At 37.4% G+C, this 20265-nt stretch overlaps 1 long non-coding RNA gene across 5 annotated transcripts in view; it reads right to left on the reverse strand.

Annotated features, from left to right (window-relative positions):
- Window positions 1-9119: 9119 nt before the first annotated feature.
- Window positions 9120-20265, reverse strand: part of LOC115493931 (uncharacterized) — a 113510-nt gene continuing 102364 nt past the window's right edge. For 4 of the 5 annotated variants that reach the window (XR_012054205.1, XR_012054204.1, XR_012054201.1 and 1 more), the window contains 2 exons: window positions 17541-17650; window positions 15669-16568 (listed from right to left, as the gene is read on the reverse strand). This is a non-coding gene — a long non-coding RNA (uncharacterized lncRNA). Of the gene's footprint in view, window positions 9259-15668; window positions 16569-17540; window positions 17651-20265 lie in introns of those variants that run through there. The other variant, XR_012054203.1, reaches the window with a different exon arrangement.

The raw sequence follows: 20265 nt of genomic DNA on the forward strand, positions 1-20265 counted from the left end.
TGTTGTATTTTTTGGTTAGACAACTGAATTTGAAACCAAAACAGATTTGTTTGGAACCATATTGGCTCTGAGTGGCACAGGGAGAAAAAAAGCACATGCATACTGAGTCAATGCTTTCTCATGTAGAATGGAAGAATCTTAAAAATGCTTTTCCATAATGGCAAACTGAATTATTTTTGTGCTGCCACCCACAATTAACTTACAAAGTTCAACAGTGTTAAAAGAATGGCAAAACAAAGAAGCCATGTATGCTTTTCAGTGCCTGCTTTTCCCATAGCAATTATGCAGCCCTGTGAACACAGTTAATATCACCTCTGCTCAGAAGCTACACTCCATGGCTACAGACTGAGATTGCTCTGTAATAAAACATCAGGTCCATTACTTGACATTAGAAAGCAATAATTTTATCAGTGCATTTGAGGTTCCTTCCCCCTCATAAAGCTACCTTTCTTTAAAGGATTATCCTGACAGACAACACAGCTGCCTTTTTAAAGGGGCAATATAATTCTCTCCCTCCCACCCCACTGCTACTTGTTTCTCTTATCTCTGGGTTGATCTGAGAAATAAGAGCAGTGCAAATGTTTGTTCCAAGAAAGCATAATGGCAGCAGAGGCAAAGCTGCTGCCTTGATTTAGTGGGTCAGGAGGGTCCCTGCGGATGCAGGAACCCCAGACACAGAGCCCTGTTGCTAGGGAACTACATCGATCCTTGCCAGCATCTTCACTGACACCCTCTCTGCTCCGCTGTGATTGAACACCATCCTTTACAGGAGTGGAAGAGTTAGAAGCTTTGGCTTGGCTTTAATATTTATGAAGTAAACGTTTTAACCATTGAAGCTTTAAATGCCTAATGCTGTTTTCTTTCTCCAGAGCAGCAGCTTCCTTTGGGAATATTTCCATCACTCTAGTATGGCAAATTACTTGACGTTGGAGGCAGAGAGCTTATTTTCTCTGAACTTAATGCAATCGCAGGAGATTTAAGATGTCCACAAAAATAATTGAAGTATACTTTTCCTCATTCATTTTAATTCTCTCATTATTTCAAGATAATTTACACTTAAAATGCATCATGCTACAGGTTTAACTGAAAATCATCAAAATCAGATTGAAAGGTAGACCAGTATATTCTGAATATTTTTATACAGGTTAAAAAATAGAAAGCATATGTATAAAAATACTGTGTGTACATACAGAGAATGCTGTTACAAAGAAAGTGTTTACTTAGCCCAGTGGGGCGCTGTGGGAAATGCCCAGTCCCAGTCCAAGAGGAGCGAGGAGAGCAGGTTATAAGTCCTGAGCTGGCTGATTCGATGTTCATCTCTGTGCTTACACAGTGGGAGGTTTTTAACATCCAGCTCTTCAAGAGAGTTCTACAGTGGGTGTGCTCGGGTGGTGCTGCAGCCCCAGCACACTGGCAAGCACCTGCACTAAGGACATGGAGCCGCGCTCCCACACATCAGCCCATGTGCCCGGAGGCAGCATCCTCAGCAGCTCAGCTGTCTCAGGGGAAGGTGGGCCTGCAGACACCTCAGCTGCTGCAGGCAGAGAGCAAACATGCTCGATCAAATGATATAATTGAAGGAGATGGAACACCTGAGTCCTGTCCCAACAGATTCCCAGGGAATATGTATTTCGAGAAAGGTGATGCCATGAAGCCTCACAGATTGGAAGAGTTATCAAATGGTATGAAAGCTTTCCAACCCACTTCTCTGACAATAGTGGGAAGAAGGTGAAGAGATGATAGTTTTCCAGATTAAATATAGAAAATTCTCTATCTGAAGTTTAAAAGTCACCATTAGAAGTGAACAAAACCCACACACCTAAATAAAGCCCTGTTGATTTTACATCTATATAAAAATCCATAATTTAGAACGTATGTGAGATGATTAAGCTCTTGGCATCTTTCCTATACATACTCAACACTGGCAGAAACTGTCTAGCAGTAGCCTTGGAAATTGAAATGATTGCTGTAGTCAGACACCAGATGCCTGATACCGAGCTGCACAACAGATACCACAGTGACCTGAGGGAAGGAAATGTGGCATAAGGACAAGGTACTTATGTGAGCAGGAAGAAATTTATCAGAAGAGCTATGGGGACAGTAGCTCCCTCCCTGTCAGCGTCACCCTATGGGTCACATACTCTAGTCTCATTATAGGAAATGCTGCTTTCTGCGGTTTTGTTGTTCTAACCATTGGGAGGGAATGCCACACCTAGCCCTGCATCCAGTCCTTTCTATTAGGAAGTCCATACTAACAACATCCCCCACTGAAATCCCCAGACCCTAATACAGAAATTAGGTTTGTAAAAGATGTAGTGGTTCCCTGCAAGGCAGCCAGCAGCTCACACTGTTTCTGTGCACACAAAGTTCTTTGATGTTGACATCATGAGGGTGTGCCCAATAGGATCTGGTTCATAAGCACAAATTTGTATCTTTAGCCCAAATCATGCTGAATATCTTATGGTTAACTAGATTCTTCTGATTGAAATACAAAGTTAAGAAAGAAAAGAGCCAATTTTGTTTAAAAAATAAAATATCCAAACTTGTATTTTTAAAAAGATGTCAGCAAGTTCTAGAGGACCTGCCTTCAGTCTTGCTATAGCATTTCTTCTTAATCTAAAATAAATTCTCATTCTTTCCCATTTCAAAACTAATCTCCCACTGACTCTGATATTTAGTGTTAGTATGTAATAGACCATGAATTAGGAAATGGCTCTTAAGAGAGCACCAAAGTTCTTTTTTCTTATGCCCTTGTAAGTAACAACGTTACATAATTTTCTACAGCATATGACATGATTTTCTTCTAACCAAGGTGCTGCTAGTACTCAAACTAACACTCCTTCTTCATACAGCATTGACATGATAATAGCATAATGCTTCAGGCCATTAAGTCTATTGAAAGCAAATTATTGTCATCAAATGTGATAAAACCTAGTTGGATGCATTAACAATATTACGTTCTGGTTTGATAACACTACTAAAATAGTGAATTCCTCTGCTTGGCCTTGCATTGACAGATTTTTATCTCTTTCTTCTTGAATGTGTTGGTCAAATGTCCTGCCTGAATCACTGCTCAGAAAACATTTATGGAAAAGGGCAGCAGTGCAATACTTTGGATCCTAACCTAAAGTCTGGCAAACTCGAGGGGGACCCTGCTATTAGCTACCAGGTCTTCAGCTTTCTGTGGGCTATCTCATGTAACTAATAACAGAAATATTAAAAATTCTACTTCCCCTGAAACTTGCTGACTTCTGCATAGCTGTTATATATAGATCCATGTGTATACATGTGTGCCTGTATTATACAATTCATTTATGTACATTACTTATTATCCCGTTAATATACTGAATTCCCATTAATCCCTTCTGGCATCTAAAAGGTGTTTACACGCTGTTGGGTTTGTTTTAATTTTTCTAGTGACTTATTTATGTTATAAAAAAGGTTGTTACAAATATCTGAGAAACATGTACAAGTTTTAAAGACTACCAATAGGATGTGTCTCTTATTGCTGAGAATTTTTCCATTTTACTTTTCTTTTTTTAACTTGGGGTTAGTATAGGTGAGAAAAGTGGTTCATTTTCCAAAGTGGTTGTAAGTTCTTATGTATTTTTAATATATATTTTCATAGCCTGTTATCTGACACGTATCTAAGTAGTATTATTTACTTGTAGAAGGATAAAAATCTATCATAACTTTGGAGTATACTAGGTTTTTATCTAAGACAGTGGAGCAAGAAATGGCAGGCTTGTCTCTGATGTGTAATCTAGGCACCACTGCATATATGGTAGACATGTAACACCAAGTGAGATTAATTTTAGTAGCTATGGACCCTGTTTCTAGACACAATCTATTAAGCAAATAGTAACGGTGTAACCTGTGGACACACCAGTAGGTTGGGCAAGACACACAGCTGCTTGTGCAGATAGACAAATCCGTTGTAACAAAGAAGTCTAGGTCGCACGTAGGTCTGGCTCCTACAAAAACTTCATTCACAGACACCTGCCACCCTTCCAGAGTCAAGCACTGTTAGTGTGTCTCTATTAAAATAAAGACAGTTTCCCACCTCCACTACTGTGTCAGACTCTGTAGCTGTCCCTGCAAGTGAATAGATTGTTTCTTGATCACAGCAATTAGCTGAGCTGCTCTCCACATCCCTGTCTACTCCTGTATTCTTACTCCAAACTTCACAATTTCATGGGGGATGGTGTCAAATGCACTTGGAGTGATGAGGCTCACTGCTTAGCATTCAGCTCCAAACCTCTCAGAGAGGAAGCATGAGCTTATCTGGCTGCCTGTCAAAAATGCTGGCCTGGATGGACAGCAACTGCCTGGAACCGTATGGTAAATAAGACCTAAAGCTTCTACCAAGGGTTTACAAGCTCTGGGCAAACATGTTCACTCACAGTTGTTACATTTGACAGCTTGTAGCCCTCAAGTGATCCCTGTGATTTTTTTATCAAACCATCTTATTTCCACTCCAAGAGTTTAGAGATGATAATTTTTTCTCAGGAAGATGGGGTTTCTTATTCAAGAAGACTTCTTTCTCATGAATGAAATGGGAGAAGGTGGTGACAAGCAATACAACCTCTCATATGAGGTTTCCCTTAGGCATGTAACTAACATTTATTTGCTCCCTTTTCCTCTCAAATTCTGCAATGTATTAGTGAGACAGAGAAACAGAAGTAATACAGCCCCTGCAGCTTCTTGCAGCACTAATGCTGAGTAGAAGTTCAAGTCAACCAGTGTGGGGGTAGAAGGAACAGAACACACAAGCCTTACCCTCTGCTTGGGGCCCTCAGGAGTAAGGTGTTGGTTATGCTTTAAATCTCTATCTTCTTTTATCCCATTTTACTCATTTTCAGAGAGATCTGATTTTAAGTATTTGGAGCTGCCTTCTATTGGATGTCATTAACATAATTACTAATTTTATAATTTGCTTACTGGATAGGTTCAACAAATTCTTGTTCTTTTGTGTATGGAATGAGTTGTGTGTTGCATACCACTAATAAACTTCAGGAGTGAGGAATTTAGTATACAGTAGAAAAGAGGATTATTTAAATGTATTTCTTTATTCAACTCATGACTGAGTGCAAAGGGAGATTAATAGTATTGGGATATCAAAAGCTGAAGATTAGCATCTTCTAAGAATGCCCTGTGTGTCCACACAATCACTGGTAAAAGCTTTTGAAAGCCATTTAAGATGACATTGACCTCCATTTTCTGACAAACTGGAAGCATTACATACAACTTAATAAGAGAAAAAGGGGGGAAACTAATTGATATAGAAAGGTCAAAGCAATGTAAATGTGATGTTTTCATGATGGGAAATATCTTCATGGTTGAAAAAGAAATGAGGCAGGTTATTGCAGATATTAATATAAAAAAACCCTGCTGTTAACATTAACATCTGATTTGCCTAATATAGTTCATTACTGTTCAGCATTTCATCTAAATCATTTTCTTATTAATGCTTAACCAATACCAAATACATCCCTGGCAGTAGCCTTAGACATCTCTATGAATTTTAGTAAATTTATTATACTTGGTCCTGTTGTAATGAAGATTCCGTAGATTTATAATGATCAAATACTTAGAATAAGCAGTGAGCATTGAGAAGATTCTTCATTCTGCTTTGGTGAGAACAGTAAAATACCAGAGGTTCACTAGAGACATCCTCAAAACTGGACAGACAGTAACACTGGGGTGAAAATATATCCTTTTTCTAATTATGAAGAGGTACAATTGTGAACATCTGCAAAATGACTAACTTGAATTCCTCTTATTAATCCTGAGGATTGTATCAGGACTGATTAGGTGCACCAACTACTCAGACAGCATTTAGTTGAGGAGAAGGCAGCCTGTTGTCCATTTAACCTGCTGGACTGCATCCTTCAGCAGGCAGCTAGAAAATTTCAGGAACTGCCATCCTCACTTTAATTTCAAAATATTAGCCAATGGGAAAAAAAAGGTTTAAGGCTTTTAAAATTTTGGACTCTAAGAAATAAAGAAATCAGTGTCTCACCAAGAGAAGAGGTGCATTATGGCAAAATCTGTAATATTTAGGTACTGACAGCAGTCCTTAGAATATATTATTCTTCACAGAACTTTGTGAAAAAAGATCACTGGGATTGATTCAACCACTATGATCAGAATGTTTGCATTTTAATTAACACATGAGAGAATATGTATTTTAACTTCGTAAGAAAACTGTACTACAGCACCTTTCTCTGAGCACAGATCATAGTAGCCAGCTGTATCTGTAGAAAACAGCTTCTTTTCTAGAAGATTTTAGAAAAAAAATCTTCTCTATTCTGAGAAGAAAGGCAGGAGCAAATGTGGATTTTTCTTCCAACTTCAGCATTCAGCTAACTGCACTGCATTGCAAGTAAAATATTATTTTGACTTAATATTCAGTATTTTATGCCAGAAAATATCAATGTCACAATCAGTAGCTGAAACGGCTTCTGTAATGTGACACACGATATTTCACAGGTGTGAATCTATGTACTCAGGACTCACCCTCGACCATTTAAAATGCTGATCACAGTGAACGCTGATGTACAGTAGATAGTAGCCATGGAAACCAGTCAGAGCTCACCTTAATAATATTTTTTTTTAAGAAAACTAGATTTCAGAGGGTGATTTTTCTCCTTCTTTGGGGGCACAGTGCATTATAGCATCTAGGAAATTATCCATTAGAGGTTTTTCAAAGCAATTCTGTCTTAAAATCCCTTGCAGATATTGCACAGTGCTCATTTCTTCACACCGAAGACTAGGTGTGTTATTAAAGCATGATAAACTCACCCAAACTTCCCTGAGGAATACAGTAAGTGAGGAGCAGAATCAGACCACACCCAGGCTGCACTGAGAGAAGGCAGGTCCTCTGCTGGAAATTTATTTCCAACCACTCCTGGAGGGACCAGACAATTGTGGAGGATGTGCCAGGGAAGGCAGGGAAGGCAGGCAGCCAGGAACCTACAGAATACATGCAGGGCAGGAGAGGAGGGGTGTAGTCCTGGCTCTTGTGAAGACTGGATGCATGGTGGGATTTAATGCTTGAAGCCTGAGAATAGGGCAGATGGAAGCTCTTGGTAAATACAGGCTTTGCTGTGAAATTTGCAGAGCAGAAAGTGAAGTTTTCTGGGAGGAAATAGTAATTTAGAATATTTTTTTCATAGGAAGCAAAATTACCTCAAAAAGCTTTTTTGACAGAACACTGAAATCAGGTACCGAGAAGTGCATTCACAACATATTCTGCGTTGCAAGGGACCCATAAGGACCATCAAGTCCAATGTTAAGTAAATGGGCATTGAATTCACAAACCTTGAGTGCTATTAGCTCTACCCCACTGAGCTAATCTCATCTCCCTGCAGGGAGGAAAGCTGTCTGGTCAGTGGTGATCCCTGGGGAGGGGTGCTGCTCAGCAGGGGTTCTCTGACAACAAAAACTTGCAGTTCTCTCAGCTGCAAAAATGAGCATGCAGACCTGACTGAAGACATGTTTGCAGGTAAATATAAGCTCTGTGGCTGTGAAAAACACAGGGAGGGAAAGAAAATGGGAGAGAAACATCCCCTTCCTTCAGCAGGGAGCCTATTCCAGCCTCTACCCCAGCCTGTGAGGCAGCAGACCTCCACTTTGGCTCCTCTGGTGAGACGGTCTGAAACAGATCCACAGGTGGAAGAAAAAGGAATGAAAGGGGTATCAAATGAAGAAAGTGGAAAAATAAATGATGAACAGAAGCAGAGCTCAAGACATTTTCCATTGCTTTGAAAGGATAAGACAGCTACAAAAGCAGGAAGACATTATATAGATGTAAGATTGATTTTTTTTCACTCCTTAAAATTTCCATATATTCAAGTTTGTCATGCGTTTTCACTTTGACACGGTTTTCCTGTCCCATTGAATGTGCTTTGGTAAGAGCATACGATCTCTGCAACAGACTCTACTGGGCTTCCATGGGCAAATTAACAAAAATAATATCCAAGTGAGACCTACAGTCACCCTGGTCACATTTTTCATTACTTCCTATGCTAGGAAAAAAAAAAACAAAAAAAACCAAAACAAAACCCAACCAATCTTATGGGTGCTAGATACCTGCCACATTAGTTAGAATGTAAAACCACGAGGAAAAAATACTGTTTCGTGGCACACAGGGCATTCACAGTATTAATTTCAATTCACCACAAATTTAGCAGGATGCCAAGCAACATCCTTAAAAGTTTGTGAAACTCTGTAGCATAAACTGAATCAAGGTCCAAATTTCATAGTGTGGTAAAAAAGAGTTAACTGCAAAGAGTTGACAGATTACTATGCAATCTTCCCCAAAACCCAAATATAAAGATGATTTACTACAAGATTATTTCCTGTCAAATTAAGGAAGAATCTTTTTATCCTGGTTGGCAATTTTACAACACTTAAATGACAAGCTAACTGTCTGATCTCAAATTAAATCAGCAGACTTGTGACATTATAACTGTTCTCTTAAAAAGAATTGTGCATGGTGAGGAAAGAAAAAACAACAGCAAGGATTTTATTGAGATTTCCAACTAGACTCTGAAAGTATTCCCTGGTAAGATACCAGTTTACCAATTCTTGAATAAAATGAAACTCTAATAGATGTCCAGGATACCTGAGACAGTGCCATAGAAAAACAAAAGCTTGATAGCACATTCCTCAAAGAAATAACTGACCATTGAAAATATGACTCACAATAACCGAAAGCTCAGATGACTAACTTACAGTTTCAAGAGCATGTCCTCTGCTGTTAAATATCAATCACAAACTGCAGTGTAGCCATTAATATTTAAGACCTTCACCACTGGGAAATAGAGCGCCACTCAGATACTCTTCCTCAGAATTTATTGCCACATTCCAAAATGATACATGAGATGTTTTCCAAAGCTTTGTTCCATAGAATTGTTTTGATTGTCTTCTGAAGTACATGAAATTATGTTCTCTAAGATAGAAACTTTCTGATGATAACGGGGGAAAAAATGGATCTACATTTATGAAAGCTTCTTTTGCCCCGTCAATGCCAGTGTTCTGGAATAAAATTCATGAGGCTCTTGAATCCAGCGCAGGAAGAAACATCTCAAAGGGTCACTGTTGTCACCCTTCCCATGTGCCCAGTTTCACTTCTTCCCATGAATAAGTATTATCTCTATTGCTCCCTGAAATTGTCTTAATGGATGATCCCAGCTTTTGACTTTTCCTGTGTTCCGCCTTACTCAACATGAGCTTCCTCCTGTTGCATGTGTGCTGCAATTGAAAGCAAAATGTAGGTTAACCACAAAAATTTTGTTGTTTTAATTTTTGTGCTGATAATTTGGTGATACTTTCACAAAGATGCCATCTTCCCTTCTGCATCTCTTATCCAATAAACTTATTTAATGCAGGAAGATTTTCTTTACTTTCTGTGCCAAATGTTAATCATATTTACTGAGAAATAATAGAATTCCTTCTATATTTTTTTACAAACTCTGAAATTTAAATATCTGTTTAATTTAAATATAGTCATCTTAATGATTTACAAGGACTGTCAGAATGAAGGTTTATAATGAAGATACCATTCCTTCTCTCTGCTCCCCTTCTTCCCATTCAAGGAACTAAGAACAAGAAACCTAGTAGGAAATTCAAAACTTTCTAAGGAGTAAACAGATCCAAAGACCCTATGGCTTGGTAAAAGTAGAATAGCAAACACTTGAAAGGTCGCGGTTCAGCAACATTATGCTGTACTTAAAAAGGAATGATCTGTATTCATTTCAAATCCCGAAACAAAATTCAGCACAGATCCTTCCTTAATATAGAAGTGTGATATTTTTCTTAAAAACACGGTTAAAACTGCATTCTATATTTGAAAATTTTCATTGAATATTAAAGTGCACAGGCCTTTTTTAACATGCAGCAGACTCTCATTTCAGAAGATTGGGAAAAGCTGTTAAAAGTCGATAAGTGAAATGGCTGAGTAAGGAAGAAGGTTTATCCAGAAGAAAACCATATGCTTCAGTGACTATAAATCTCATTAAAGAGGTTACAACAACTGTCTTCTTTTGATCTAGTTTAGCACAGAGGTGGGAGTAACCAAATACTGAAGAAAAGGAAAAGCCAGTTTTTCTCTTCTTTATGTGAACCCTGGGAGCTCCAGTGATGTTACAAGCACATTACAATAAAATTAAAATACCACCAGCACATAACATAAACCCAGACTGAATAATACATTGACTAAACAAAGAATTTAAAACTAACTTGTTGGCATCTTCTGTTAGATGCAAATAAATAATGTATACAAATGCCAATTTTTCTTTTTCACAGAACTTACAGAAAAATGCACCTTTTCATTTATCTTGGACCAACTCGTGTGTAACTTTTTGCTTCTTTCAATTCCTGTAATTTGTTGCAGAATGTTTCAAGACATTGCTTTTTATGCCTTCCCCCCACCTCCCTGGTTTAACTTTCTTTTTTTTATTAGCAGGAATAGCACAGCTTATTGCATATTCAGTCAATCAATCAATCAATCTCATTGGAATTCCCATCCTTTCACCAAGATCTTTTTTGCACCTGCTCCTGCAGTCTAGTCTATGAAATTTCAGCAAGTGTCACTGTCAAACACCCTAATAACATGCTCATGGCAGGAGATGTGTGCACTGGTATTAATTAGTCAATACCATTCTGTTTCTTTGTCAGATGAGCTCTGTTGCTTCTTCCCTTTTTTCTTGTATCTGAATCAGTAGTTGCAATCCCATGATGCTGTGGCTGGTGCTTTCTGCAGAACATCATCAAGACACCAGGTGTAATGACATGTCTCCATCTTTTTTTGGCAGAGAAGATTTGGTTTTATGCTTGCTATACTCTAACATGTTGGCCAATGAAGTCAGCCAATCCATGCTGCAGATCTGACAGTGTTCTGAGTACAAGCAAACAAAAATTTCAAATCTTCTTAAGCAAGAAGGAAAGCTCCCTATAATTATGTAAACATGTCTGCTGTGCTGTGCTAGTCACAGCTGCACACCACCACATTTTGCAGAAGGGTTTATTAGACTCACTTTATTCCCAGCTAGAGGATACTGCTCAAACAGCAGACAAAAACTTCATGCATAATTCTCACATTAGCACATATTATGTGAGGAATTCATGTGCACAGATAAATTTGGGATCAGAAGAAGGAAAGGTTTATGTGCTGGATGTCAGTGGCATAAACAGGCATATTCAGTCTGTGTGAGGAACCTTTTCTAGGATAAACAAAAGAGGAATTCACACCATTACTGAGCATATTATCTATGAACCTGAGAAACTAAATTTGAACCTTTCTAAACAGCTTGTTTCTCACTTACCCCACAGTCAGCAGCCCTTGGGAAACTGAATAACCTGAGCAACTATATCTGAAGAAAAAGGGGCTCAAAAGTCTGCTTCTAGGTCAAGTTAAATTCACAAAGTCATCTTTTTCCCACTCTTGTGTGCTCAAGTCTAGAGAATTCCATGTTGAGGAGTCAAGTTTGAATGTGCACTTTACCTGCCATCCAGTCCAAGGTTGTCAGCATCATGAAAGCTATAAATCACATTAATCCTTGGTACAAAATCTGTTCTGTTCTACTTATTGCAGATGTGACATCATTGCCTATCTGCCCTGGATACAAATGTCATCAGCATCAGGCTACCACTTATCCCATCCAATAAAATCCATAAAATTACTGCATATAGAATTCAGGATTTCAGGCATAGAATAAACAAAAAAACCCCACCCGCTATTTTGCACAATTCTATTTCTTAGAGAATTCTGCATTTGCTACCTCTCTTGATCTATGCAATGCAAACTTAAACTGACCTATGTATCACCTCAATTCTAGAATCAGTGATGCATGGTCCAAACATTTCTCACATTTTAGTACCACAGTTTCAGGAACTTCCTTACCCTCTCAATTTTTTTCTGTGCTTCTGCTCTGTAGAAATATGCTGCAAAGATATGAAAATGTTTAGATCTGAAATTTATCCTATTTTTTTAATTATTTTTATTAAGAAATGCCTTCTTTTGAAAACACTTATGAGTCTTTTCAGTTCCTTGCTTCATGTCAGCAATTGGAAATTAATTTCTACATTTCTCTCAGATATTCCTTATGATAAATGTATAATTTTATAAATAACTCATCCACTTTACCATGACAAGAACTATATGTCTGAGAGCTGTTTATCCAGAAGGTTGAGAATTTCCTTACCTTGATGTAACATGTGCTTTACCAGATGTTTTGCGTGGCAGACAACCGTGGTGATAAAAACAAATAGCACTATGAGCAAACTTTTAGTGAACTGATTTGGATTTCATGTTGACCTTAGGATGGACTGATTCTATAACTCTCTGGTTGTGAGTATCTGAATTTATTTTTCATTATCATGGTTGCAATGAGCTGTGCAATAAATTGTCCACCCTCTGCTCCTTCAGCTGTCAAGAACAGTAAATGCTTTTGAGTGAAGCATGTTTTAGGCAAAAATGCACACAGTGCTGTCTTCATGGAAGGGAAAATATATCCCAATTGCAATTGTTTTTTAAGCCAACCTGTTACCTTCAGTTCATGTCAATTAGATCCACAATAAAATTTTCACTGTGTTGATGAACTGTAGCAAAGAAAGCTCATAAAACCTGGAGAATTATTTCTGTTTGCTCAGTGCCATTGGACTGTGTGGCAAATGGGAGTAAGTTCTTACTGAGGCTCCTAGTTACACATATTCCCTGAGAAAATAATAAGGTTAATTTGATTTCTATTTTCAAATTTCTTCTTTTCCTGTATACAGTGGGCAGTAGCTGTCATCTTTATTAACAGTCTTGCTTTTCATACTATTTTATTGAACAGTAATTTGCTGTTGTAAGTCCCTTCACTATACTTGCTTTATCAGGAATTGGTTTTGTTCAGCTATTTAACAATTATTATAACTTTGATATCATATTATAAGAATTATTGATAAGAAATTTTTATTTTATGTCAATATTTCAATAAAAAGGAATTAATAAACAGCAGAACCTTTATACTACACTATTATGAAGGGATGGAATAATCATTATGGAGTATGATTGCTATAATAACACTTGACCAGTTCTTCTTTATAAATTGTGGTAGAAATGGAAGCAATGGTGTATGTTTTCTCTTATCTTTGTCCACAGGGAGAGGTAGTTCCCTGGGAGAGGGAATTGGACATTGTTGATGGAAGAGAATTTATATGCAAATGTACTGGAATTTTCCAAGCCATGGGATGAAAAAATGTTATAGTAGGATAACCTGTGCAAAAGAGGAACCATGTGTTTTGAGTGGTATTGATTTTTCTTCTTTAGATTGGGTATTGATTGTTCCTGTCTGTCCACTGATTAGTGAAAAAATCTATTTTTCACTTTCAAGAGAATAATTTTCATTGCTTTGCTGCCCTTTATTCCTAGGCAAAATCCCTATGGATACTACACTTCAGGAATTTCTAGGCATACGTGACCTTTTAATTATTTCATATCTATCAGCTGAAATCTCATGGCAGGAAATGAGATTAAATTGCTCTGAAAGAAGAATCAGGTTCTCCAAATTGTAGGTCTGAAGCCTGGCATCTAAAGACAGCCTATTGTTCTGCATAGATATTGCTGTGGCATACTAAAATAAACTGAAGATTACTTGCACAAAATTCTACAGTATTTTTCTTCATTACTCAAAAGACAGGAAATGCCATCATCTTATTTAAGAAATAAAAGTAGGGGATGCTCCTCAGGGTTTGGTCTTCTTTCTCATGAGGGAACCCTGCTGGCAGCCTGCCTTGGTCCTTCCCAAAGGAATACAACTGTTTCCCCACCCTGCACAAGAAATTGTCCAACCTCCTCCTACAGACACAGCCCCACAGCCCCCCCAGCACAGAGCTGGGCATCAAGAACATGCTCTGGATTCCTTACAAGAATTTTTCTGCTGTGTGTACACCATTACTTGATTTCAATATAAAAGTTAGAAAACAAACATTGACAACTGTTTGGGAGTTTTTAATTGTGGCTAGCACTTGGGGCTAGATGTCCTTCATACTTTGTTTATTTGCAGTATGTTGCTACAGCAAATACAAAACCCAGCTAAGCCTACAATGTACTCACACTCTAGAGAGGCACAAAGGCTAGTCTGACAAAAATCAGGACTGTGGAGTGGGAAGAGTGTTCTTGGTTGTTTTGTTGGAGTTTTTCAATTCCTCTGTAAGAGTTTTATTGCTTTATCTTCAGTCCTACACATTCAGTATTTATTTTCTAGAAGAAATGAAAGAAAATTTAACATTGCTAATGTGTTTTTGACTTCACAAATGTATTTGATACCTGACAAAAACCCTTGCTTTCAAATATGCTTTCTCCAAAGCCTGTAATAGGTTTTAATGGCTCAGAAAGAATATCATAAATACAGCATCATCAAACTTAATCTACCATGAGAAGAATAGCAATATCAAATGGCCTCTCCTACAGAAATGTATTTTAATTAATTACCTAATTTGTTGGAGCATTTGTAATATATATTTAATGACACTACAGTCTGGCACAGCCTTCCAGACAGTGTTCTGAGGAAACACGATCTAAGCATAGCCTCAAGCTGATTTTATCAAATAACCCACCATGCTGTGTAAAAAAATCCAGATAAAACAAGCAGCTAATGTTTCAGCTTGCAGGGCCTCAGGAAAGCCTGTTTTCACCCTAGCATTTTTCTCTGGCACCTCTATCACCTCTGCCTTTATATCTGGAATCTGCAGTAAATAAATATTCAGCACTGGCCTGAATGTAGGTAGCACCAAGCAAACAATAACCCATTACTATATATCACACTCCAATTACTAAAGATCTTGCCATGTGTCTAATAGTCTGATATAAACAGTCCATTAGGCTTTCTAATGGTGGTGTTAAATAAAGGGTGAACAAATAGTACTAGAACAGTTAGAAGCCCCTGGGCAGCTTTGCATCTTCCCGTGCCACTCCTTTTAATGAGACTATGCTATTCCTTTGGTCGATAGAAACTCATTTGAAGGTTTCCAGTTCTCCTGCCCTTTTGTGTTGAACTGACAAGGCAGATGTATCTAGATATTTACCCTTTTGTCTATTTTCTTCAACGGAGTAAAGTTCTTGCCCTTTATTCTCACTTACATCACTGCCTCTTTTTGCCAGATGGAACAATGCATCTCTCCTAATCAAGTAGGGAATCTCTGCTACAGACCCTTCCTGGAATCTAATGAAGCCTATGAATCTCTCAGCATCTTTGAGAGACAGCATCAGTCATGTAAATGACCCCTGCATCAGTGCTCTGGCAAGGCATTGTAAGAGTTTATTCAATTATGGTACAATATTTTCTCCAATTAGGGGAATGCCCATCATTTTTCTTTATTTTGATTAAAAATAGTAGAGACTTTCAAACTAAGAATAACTACAAAGAAAAAAAAAACTACCTAAGACTTGGAAATGTAAATTCAAAAGCCAATATATCAAAAATAATAAGTAAAATAATTTAATAACAATTTAATAATTTAATAACTGGTAAAATAATTGAAGAAGTATTATTTTAGAATAAAAATGTTTACAGAACTGTAAAATTAAGTTTCCTTTAGAAAGGTTATAGCATAGTTGGTGTGTGTTATACAGAGGATTGGCAATGAAACACCAGAGAATAACATTCAGCAATGATCTCTATCACAGACTGAAATTGCCTTAACTGATGAGCTACAGTATAAACAAGTAAACTGAAGAAAATGACAAAACTGGCTTTAAATGCCTGAATGTCACAGACTGATTATTGTTTAGTTATGAACAGCAAACTATGGACATGCTGTTTACTTTTAGAGATGTTAGTATGCCAGAAAACAGAAAAGAAGCAGCTCTTTAGTTTAGATCTATGTGACAAAATGTGTTAAATTGTTGTAAAAATTCAACTTTGATATTATACCCTAACCAAGTCCAGAATGATGGTGTATTTTGAATGTAAAGCACAATAAAATGTTACATGTAACATTCTGGCATGATAAAAACCAGCATTGTAGCACTGGACTGATGCAGTAGTGAAACAAGGGGACCTTCTTTCAAGAAGAGAATATAAGCTGGCATCTTGCTTGCTGTAATTTTGGGGAACCTGCCTGATATAACACCTTGGGTGTCATCTAGGGATGACTATGACTATTGTTTGCATTATATTTTACTGTACAGACAGTGCAGTAAAATATTATTCCAAATAATCTCACAGTTGTAACTGAACAGGCTTTGCAATAATATCAACCAAAAATTGCGTGAAAATTTCTGCTCTGCATTGTTTCGTTCCATTTGGCAGGGATTTCCCTAATGGCTCAATGGTAATCAAGAATGCAAAAAGATTCTATCACCTCTTTGTGACACAGCCTCAAATAGAAAAACATTTTTAAATAAGTGGGTGGTGCTCCAGAACTTCCTGGTGAGGAAAGGGGATCTCTTGGAAGCTGTCATGAGCCACAGTTAAGCAAATGGGAGCAGAGACTGCACTTTGCTCCAGTATATCAGCTGTTAGCTCTCAGTCTGTGGGAGATTTCTTTGTTCTTCTAAGAAGGAAGCAGTTAAAAATCTGAAAAGGACAAAATGAAAAGTGTTCACAGAAGTCACAGAATGAGAAGAAAATTCTGTCCCTTGAATAAGTTGAGGCCTGAAGTCATTTGGTGGTAAGCAAAAGGCCAAAAGCTATTGGAAATGAGACTGTACACACAGATGGAAGCCAGATACAGAAATGTCAGAAGTTTCTGATGGAATTGACAGATATTAAGGCAACCTACATATTAAACTTCACAGATTCATGTTATATGTGGTATAGACTGACCTTATTTAAATACCTAAACTGTAGATTTCTACCTCTGACCTCATTGCCAGAGGTTCTTCTTGTAATTGACAGTATGAAGGAGGTATATAGATAGTTTTAGGGCATGTTTCATCTTAGCTGCTGTTGCCTTACATGAATTTCATTTTACAAAGGCATATTTCATTTCACTTATGAAAAATTAATTTTAGGCCACCAGTTCACCAGTCACAAAGCCAGATCCACATTATAGTCAGTCACATCAGATCAAATGTGAAGCTGGAAATGCCAATGTCCCAAACCACAAATATCTTAGAACAAAGAATCGGAAAAGCTTCTAGCTCATGGGGTAAAAGGAAAGCAGAAGAACTTCTAAAAGCTAAAAATCATCAGCCACTTAGTATGCTATGAGGAAGCCAACAGATATTGAATTTGGACTTGTTGTTACTATGACTTCATGCAACATCAAGTAATGATTAAGGCAGGGTATGAGGGAGCTGTTATGCTGCATTACCCTGGCATAGCATTTCAATGAAAAAGAGATGGTAAATCACAACTCACTGACTGGTCTACTTGAACAACCTTCACCACTTCAGACATTGTAAGAAAGCCAAATGGTGATATAAGGCTGTACATTGATGTTAAGAAATAGCCCATAAATCATTTCTCTCATATTTACAATAGTAGAAAACAGGAAGAAAAACTGTAGCTGTTTAAACTTGTCATACATTGCCATTTTCAACATACCTGAGCATGAAATGAAATGCTTCCTGGTTGTCTCAGTTCTGCAAGACTCTTTTAGATTCATTAAAGTGTTGAAGACATTTCAGACTTAATAAATGGCCCTCATTTAAGACCTGAGAATTAAAGACAAGCAGTCAGGTAACTGTCAGGGTAAACAGCAGATGCATAACCAAACAAGACTGGAAAGAACAGTCTGGCTCACCACATCCAGTCTCATTCTAAAATCTCGTCAACTTACAAATTTCCATCTCAAGAAAATTTCTTTTTTGTCCTAGCCCCTTACCCAAAGTCTATTGCAGAATCATAACCAAACCTTTAAACCAAAGCTCCAAAGTTTTATGTTCTTTTTTTTTTTTTTTTTTTTTGGTCATACTTAACACAGGAATTTCTGCAGTTTATTTGCGGTTGAGGCTAATTGAGGAGAATGCTGCCTTTTTCATAATCCCTGACCACCTTGCTTTCCATATCAGCTCATATGTCACAGCAAACCTTTTACTCAGTGCAGCTTCCTCTTCAGAATGGTTCTTTGAAGCATTATTTCTTTCACTGAAAGAGAATACCTATGTGCTGGTTTTGGCTGAGGTAGAGTTAATTTTCTCCACAGCAGCTAGTATTGGGCTACATTTTGGTTTTGTGTTGGAAACAGAGGGATCTGTGCTTGGTAACATGGGGATGTTTTAGCTATAACTGAGCAGTGCTTACACAGTGTCAAGGCCTTTTCTTCTTCCCATCTTCACACCAAAGGAATATGTGATAAGAAACATAATTAGGAATATTTTTTACTGTTTTTTAAAATTCTAACTATGATATATAACTTATAAGAAATGACAACTGGTTGGCCGTCAATGTTTTGCAATGTCCCACAGCCGTGTTCTGTTCTCTTTTGAATAGCTGGAGTCATACCATGCAAAGTCTCTCTCACTGCCAGAATTCTGCCAAGAGTTAACTTTATCGTCTCTGAGTGCTCTGTCCCCTATAAATATCTATATTCTCATTATATTCCCAGAAATGTTTACTGTTCATTATTTGCTGTAGTTCCACTGAAAATCCTTTGGTTAACCACTAGGGAAAAAAAATGACACTGTAAGAGTTAGATGTGCAATAAGGCTTTACAGAGACAGATTAAAAGTCAGCAGATAGATGAGGAGTTAGGTCTTGAAATGAAAAAGTTGAGAGTTTGAGGTGTGAGGGTATAAAGGCTCAATGCCCAGGAGATTGAAAACCACATTAAAAAAAGATTTGTCGACGGTACCTCATTGAAGAAATTTGTTAGCGTAACAGTGTAGGAAAATTGCAAATTCAGTGAGTAATAAACACTGATGCAAGAACACAAAAGGAAACTTCACAATCAATATTTTTTTACAAACACATATGGGCAGAAGCAATTGTTACCCCCTTAGTGTCACGTTAAGTTTAAAAGGGATCTTGCAATAATTGATTTTTCCCATTGTTCTGGTAAAACTAGGCAAATTCTGGAAAGCAGCTGAACTTAAACATGTGTGACTGCAGTGAAGTCATTTTCCAAACCTGGAGAAAAAGCCTTCAGGAGGCTCTGTTTGTGCTATAACCAAATCACCACAAGGAAATTACACCCATAAGCTACACTTAGGCAAAACCTGACTAAACAAAAGAGGCATTCAAAAAGAGGCATTCATTTAAAAGCATGAGCTCTCCTCTGACATTTCAGCTTGCTCTAGTGTAAACTTGGACCTTAGTTTTTTGTTTGAAAGTCCTATAGCACGGTCCATTTGGTCTATGTGAGTTCAAAAAGAGAAGAACTTTGTCTGGACACCCACACAGGTCTCCTTCACATAAAATGTACATTTCCAAAAAGATTAAGTGGCTGCTGCTGCTGGGCATTGCATAAGATTTAATCTGTTGACCATCTTAATTATTTCCTTCTGTATGACTTACTTCATAAAAGAAATTGCTAAAAGCCTATACACAGTGAAAGTCCACTTGTCCATATAAAAACCCTCCAGAGAAAAATGTGGAAGTAGAAAATACAGAAGCAATTATTTTAGCAATGACAAAAGCAGATTTTACTTACTACTTTTTTCTCCTCTAAATAATTCAGCAACTGGGAGATTTCATGTCAGCAATTTCATTATAGGAATGAAATTATTCCATACCCCTTTTCCTTTCACAATTGACATAGGTTCAGCTCCTCAGAGGGACTCTTGAATTCCTAAATGTCAACACAAGTGCCAATAACCATCAGTCCTTTCACTTTCTTGCTTAAATTTCCCTAGCACATGGAAGAATGGATCCTTTAGTATCTGGATTACTGCATTTCTAAAGAGAATGGAAAGTGTAACTAACTGGGCATAACGAGCTTTTACTGGGATTTAGAAGCTGTTAATAACCACAGATTGTCTCCATAAATTAAACACAATACCTGGCCTCTTATAGTTTTCCCTCACTTGGTATCTGTCTTGTTCATACTTTATGGTGGCTGTCAGTGCATTTATTGTACTAGAAGTTAAGATTTCCCACATGGAAGATGTATTTCTAGGAAAAACTGCCACCACTCTACAGGTAGAAAAATACTGTCCTTAAATATATATGAGCAAGAACTTTGAGTGAATATTTTAATCTTTGCACAAAATATAGAAAATTGTCTTCCTGTAGCATGGAGGAAATATTAAACTAGCAGGGCAGTTAATGCATTTCCTGGGACTAATATAAAAAAATAATGATATAAAATCAGACAAATTATGTTAAAGAC

This window comes from Taeniopygia guttata, chromosome 2 (assembly GCF_048771995.1).
Source record: "Taeniopygia guttata chromosome 2, bTaeGut7.mat, whole genome shotgun sequence".
Classification (NCBI taxonomy): Eukaryota; Metazoa; Chordata; class Aves; order Passeriformes; family Estrildidae; genus Taeniopygia; species Taeniopygia guttata.